Source organism: Aulostomus chinensis, chromosome 14, assembly GCF_037954235.1.
Source record: "Aulostomus chinensis isolate RoL2024-O1b breed Wild chromosome 14, RoL_Achi_v1.0, whole genome shotgun sequence".
Lineage (NCBI taxonomy): Eukaryota > Metazoa > Chordata > Actinopteri > Syngnathiformes > Aulostomidae > Aulostomus > Aulostomus chinensis.
This window is the reverse complement of record NC_141333.1, coordinates 10,589,865-10,595,864: the sequence shown is the minus strand read 5'-3', so window position 1 is coordinate 10,595,864 and position 6,000 is coordinate 10,589,865. Positions and strand designations below refer to the sequence as shown.

Sequence of the window (6,000 nt, the reverse complement as noted above, 5' to 3'; positions counted from 1 at the left end):
ATCAGGATATTTGTAATTTACATATAATTTCCTCTTTTATGCAAAGCTACAGTAGAGAATTTCTGTGTGTATTGCTCATTAAACTGCCAATCACACTACATGAAGAATTTAGTTATTATTCATGTGTGTAACATGCACAAAAGTATATTAAAAAAAAAGAAATTTAAATGAATTAAGCCTATTAATTAAAACAACTGGACTGTCAGCTCACTCGGTAGAAACCCAGAGTTGTCATAGCAACCAATTAAGCAGAGCTTGCACGATTCATTATATAAACAGCAGCTCGACACATCTGCCCTAATAGGATTACTCGGCCTAATCTACTTGTTGAAATCAGTCATGTTTTGTAAAATAAAATATGTAAAGATATTTTTTTTGGACAATAAATCCTGTAAACAGTTTTAAACAGAATGGTGTGATATAAGAATTCCAATTAACAGCAGCCTCATAAACAAAAGTCTAGTAAGTCTTGACACATCCACTTAAACTCTGAGGTATGCTGAACCAAGAATAAATATTTTTTTTGGGGGGGGGGGTGGTTAAGCAATGGCACACCCTCTGGAGGTCTTCCGGCTACGCCGACGTGTGGAGGGAAGACTCTGCAGCAGAATACGTGGAGCGTAGAGGAGTAACTTAAATGAGTCAAGGGCTTTATTAGGAAGACTCTCAGATTGATTTCCTGTCAGCGAGCATCCATGCTGATAAGATCGATGTAGACAGGATGGGAGGTGGAGATGGAGGAAGCAGAAGAAGGGAGTGAGAGATCTTTCCATCTTTGGAATTGTCTCTCATCGCCTTCAGGCCCAGACAGGCTGATCAGCAAACGGAGCAGAGCTGTCCTCTTCTTAAGTAATTACTGGGAAGTCTCTATCCATATTTGATGAAGACCCAAGCTACAATTAAGATGAGCCTTCTGTGGGGGCTTGTGGAAATGTGATTGATAGTTCCCAACACAGTGAGGCTGATGGGTGGCGGGTCAGTGAACTGGCGGCTTCCTCTGCAGAACACCCTTTAACCCCTGCCTGTGGTTGGTGAGTCCCCGTAGGGAGCTGAATATGGATGGTCTACATCTGCTTGTTAATGAATTAAAAGAGCAATTTAGTTCTCCTTGGTTCCCAGAGGAGTGGATTTCATCTCCTTAACGATTGGCCTCCGTGAACCCGGCTCAGCGTTGCAGCATTTTTATCATAAGTTATACCATCAGGGATGCTTATTAGCAATGACTTGAACTGAAGGTTTGAGCAGGTGCAGAGAGGAAAATGCCTGAGGTTAGAATTTGCCTAATTGTTCATATGAAGCTACCGACTTACTGCGCAAGACTAAATTGGGATGCTATCATTGGCCTCTGCCCCTTGAATTGTTGGTATGTTTTCATTGTCTTTTATCCATGTTGCTTGAAGTTCCCCTGCAGGTAAAAAAAAAAAAAAAGAAGTTTTTTTTCCCTTGTTCCTATGAGATTCACTCTACAGAACCACGTTCATGCAGTTTGACAGCAGAAGCTGTTTTCGCATTTATCGATGAAAGAGTTAGGAAAAAAATTCTGCGCTTATCAAAAATGTGATTTATTTAACAAAGCGGTCTCACTACGAGCATAACTTGTGACATCAAAAAAATATTTTGGAGGCCAATTCTGGTTTAATAGAGGAATGATTTTTCAGGGAAATGCAGTTAAAGTCTTTTTTTTTTAGCCTAAAAAATGTCAGAAACACATTACGAGCATTAAGAGTAAGTTTGAATACTTTATTCGGTATGTGGTGGAGACCTTTGAGTCATTTTGTAAATCACTAAAATGCATCACTTGGTTGCCGCCACGTAACTCCTGGAAGATACAAGTACTCGTGGCCAACAGATCAACTTCCAACAATACTCATATGGTTTTGACATCCAATATAAAATTATAATATAAAAGAATATGTCCGGCCCACATCATATTTAGGGTTTTTTTTTCCCCCTCTTGTATGTTGAAATGCATTTGGGATTTTTTTAATATTTGGGTGTTTTTTGCAGTCAAAGAAAACAGTTTAGATCCACGATTATCAGTTTTCATTTGAATTTTATACTGTTCCAAGTTCAGTGAATAACCTTTAATGCTATTAAGGCAAGAGTTGTAAAAGAGTGCTGTACGGTATACTGCCAAAAGAAAAAGAAAAGTAATGTCAATTACAGATATATAAGAGCCTTTTTCTATGAACACAGGGTTAACAACATCCAGCTTTTTGGCAGCAGTTGAAGTAAATGAAGCCTTGAAAGTTGATCCAAACATTTCCTAGCGGAGTCTCAGCTTTTACTGATGACTTAGAAGCTGTCTGTCTGTGTGTCTGTCTCTGTAAAAGCAGCGTTGGAGCAGACTCTTACTACACCCTCTTAAGCATTATTTTGATAAGACAATTTTCTGACAGCTGCGTGACGACGGCTTCGAGCAGTTTCAGAGTGTCCAAGTCAGCAAGTATCAGTTCTAACTGTAAGACTCGCTGCAGGTTTGACAGGTCGAGTGGCAGCGGGATAAATACATGGCTAAATAAGAGGAGGAGGCTTGTCTGGACCATGAAAATAGATTGAGACATTAAACTATGCAAAATTTCAATAAATTAAAAAAAAAACAGGAAAAATGTGGGTGTTCTTTAACTTTTGAGCAGTATTATACATGCACACGGCTAATCTATTATGCCGTTATAAGCACATCACTGCATATTCTGTGGTTCAGTTTTGGTGTTCCTGATGCACTCATGTCATACCACCATAGCATGAAACTTTCATGTAGTGTTATTGAGACCCACTCCACTGGTGTCAAATCAGAAACCTCATCGCTGCCGAGTATTTCACTGATGAGTCTGTATGCGGAGAAGAGGGCTTCAAATGACATTGCAGGAACTTCAGAATTCATCTTTAATAGAGATGAAAACACAAAGCTTTGGAGCGGGTAATTGGATAAAACTTCGCTGCACGTCAAGCTTCTCAGGCCTCACTTCATTTTATGATAATGATAATTGAAAGATGTGAGGAGGAAGGAGTAAATGACAAAACTGGATTAACCAAATGCCCATGCCGGGTGTTAAATTCACTCTGGTTACACTTGTGCAATAGCTGTTCGTATAGCGCCAGGCCTCTGGTTATAGCACACTGACTCGCTTACCGCCCTCTTAATCAAATTCTTCCCTCTCAATTGCATTTGCAGTGGTTTAAAATGTGTTTCTGGTCTGGCACTATTAAAACGCTCCCCCTCAGGTCAGGATACGCTCCAGCTATAGAACAAAATACCTTTACTGTTTGAGGCCAAAGGAAATTCATAAATATTGTCATGTTTATGAGCTCAAATATGATTATTTTCAATTCTACAAGCATGTTTATTTACTTGCATTATTGGTGTGCAGATCTCCCTGTGACGCTGAAACACACACGAGCGTCAGCAGAGTGACGTGACGCATGTAAACGTCCACTGCTGAACTTGTTTTTTTACTACTAAATGCAGTTTGTGCAGCAAGAGTTTCATCTAATCTTGAATCTTTGGGAAACTGAGCTGAGTAGCATTGAAAAGTTGGAGCCAAAGTTTAATATTTAAAAAAAAAAAGGAAAAACAAATCCAATTTACCACTTCATTTGAGTTGATAATTTTGAATGATTTATTTTCCAGCAAAGTTATTGTTGATGAGTAATTATTATGTTCAGAACAAGTAACATTTCTTGTATTTCTCCATCCATTTATCTCCATATAATTGCTATAACATTGTATCTTTGAAACTTTAGTTTTGGTAAAGTCCTCTAAGCTGGAGTTTGTACTGTGCTTGTCCAGAACGGAGTCATGAGATACTGTACGTCAACACTGTCGTTATTCATTAATGTGCGCTATTAAAACCTGTAATTTTGGACAAGCTGTCAAAATAGAATATGTACCGTGTACAGAAGGCTGTAAAAATATTCTTTTCTTTTTTTAAACCACCATAAAATTACACCAAAAAATATTCCCCCGCCTGTGCAGTACTGTGGTTGCTGTTTTGCAAGAATCACATTTATTAAAAAAAAAAAAAAAGTAGATTTAAATGTAAATGGACGGTACAACAACACACACAAAGCTGCGCAGCGGCGGGTCACATTGGTGGATTAAATAACCCTTGAAGCAACAACACAAGTCAACATGCGTAGTAGAAAGACATCAGATCTGTCCATGCTCTGATCGCCAGCACTGGCTGCTCTCTCCCGTTCATCAGTACAGAGACGGCTGCTGTCTTTATGTCTGGTCTCCTCTGTCTGCCATGTCATGCATGTGATGACATTAAGGGGACCCGCAGAGAGTTGCTCTTGCTAAGTGTTACTGCTTTGTTACAGCACTTGTAGGCTCACTGACCTGAACCAAAGGGTCTCGCTGGTAAGAAACCAACACATGACAGACGCCCATCGGGATTCAACCTGACCCTACCACACCACCTTTAGCACGCCACTCAAAAATCTCAGTAAATCCATTAGCTCCTGAAGTAGGACGTTGAAGATACAAGATCTACTTGAGGTTATATACCGGTGCAATGGACGTGCTCATGTTCACCGCCAGACAAACTAGCTAAGACAAGTGGGCTTGTTTACTCCAAACGGCCTGATCATCAGACTGCTTGTGTTTCTTTATGTGATCCCAGATTGAAGATTTCATTCATCACTAACGGAGCAGAAAAGAACTGTCAAGTTAGAACAGTCAAGCATATGGCAAGAGATTTTTGATCCCCTTACAGCAGCACCTGGGTGGGTGTCAACAAGACTGACGAACCCTTAATATGGATTTTTCTCACATGAGAAAAAAAAATTGCATTATGTGCACGCATGCATGTCTGAATGTGAACGTGTACATTTTGCAGTTGTCTTTTGTAAGAAACAGTCAAGGAAAACAGTCTTGAGCATCTGCACAGAGGCTCTTTGCTAAATCAATAACGAGTCCTAGTCTAGACAGTGTGTGTGTGTGTGTGTGCGTGTGTGTGTGTGCGTGTGTGTGCGTGCGTGTGTGCGTGTATGTGTGTTTTGATGCTGTGAGAGAAGCTGGTTGATTTGTCAACAGCTAATGTCCAGGACTCCACCAGGAACAAGCTGACAGATCGTGCTCTTTCTATCTGACAAAGTTTCAAAGAGACTAAGCGAGGATGTGAGGAGGAAGTAGAGCCAGGAAGGATTGGGCGGCTATAAGGGTTGAGAGCCAGAAGATTTAGAGCTCTTATATCAGCCATTATTGCTACTCCTATTCTTGAGTTCCCTAATTTCCCCCTAATGGAATCCTCACCCATCACTGAGCATACGGATCGCCTGTTAAACAGAGCCTCTCTCAACCAATCATCACAAGGCTCATAGCTGTCAACCGCCTATCAGATGTGAGGAAAATGAGAATTTCTGAGCATGATGAATCTAAAAGAGGTGTTTGGAAGAAGTTCACAAGTTAAAAAAAAAAAGTCCTCAGAGGCAACAGGGATTAAGCAAAGCATAGAAAATTAGGCTGGTTGAGATATTATCTTTAAACGGGACAAAATTAGATTGCTGTGATACCTTTGCTGCATATTAAAAAGTAATAGTGCTATTCATATCTCAGGAGCCTCGTTTTATTTAACAAATGAAGATCATGAGCTGCCAGTTAATAGGTGCAACCACAGAAGTTATAACCAGTACAAATCTGAAAACCACCGTACTGTTAAAAATTCGATTCATATGTTTCTGTTTTAGTAAAGCCATAATCCAAATCGCCCTCATCCTCTGCCTGGTTCCCAGCAGAATGAAGTAAACCTGAAATACGTATATCACCATCTTCAATATTCCTTCATTGGCAGAACCGTGACAACACGGCGAGGCCTCGCACTGAAAAAGAGGAGCAACGAACGCAAGGTGCTTGTTTACACAAAGGCCACGCCTCCTTCCTCGCTGTTTTGAAGCGTCCCAGCAGGCTCTTAACACGATTATGAATCCATAGTTAATGAGCGCGTAAAAACACGGCAGGGATTATCAACGTGTAGCAGAGGCTTCCATTGTTGGCTG

The 6,000-nt window shown here is 40.3% G+C and overlaps 1 long non-coding RNA gene across 3 annotated transcripts in view; it reads right to left on the bottom strand.

Annotated features, from left to right (window-relative positions):
• Nucleotides 1–1,136: 1,136 nt before the first annotated feature.
• LOC147249708 (uncharacterized) overlaps nucleotides 1,137–6,000 on the bottom strand; it is a 45,480-nt gene continuing 40,616 nt past the window's right edge. For all 3 annotated transcript variants that reach the window (XR_015119237.1, XR_015119238.1, XR_015119239.1), the window contains one exon: nucleotides 1,137–1,405. This is a non-coding gene — a long non-coding RNA (uncharacterized LOC147249708). The remainder of the gene's footprint in view (nucleotides 1,406–6,000) is intronic.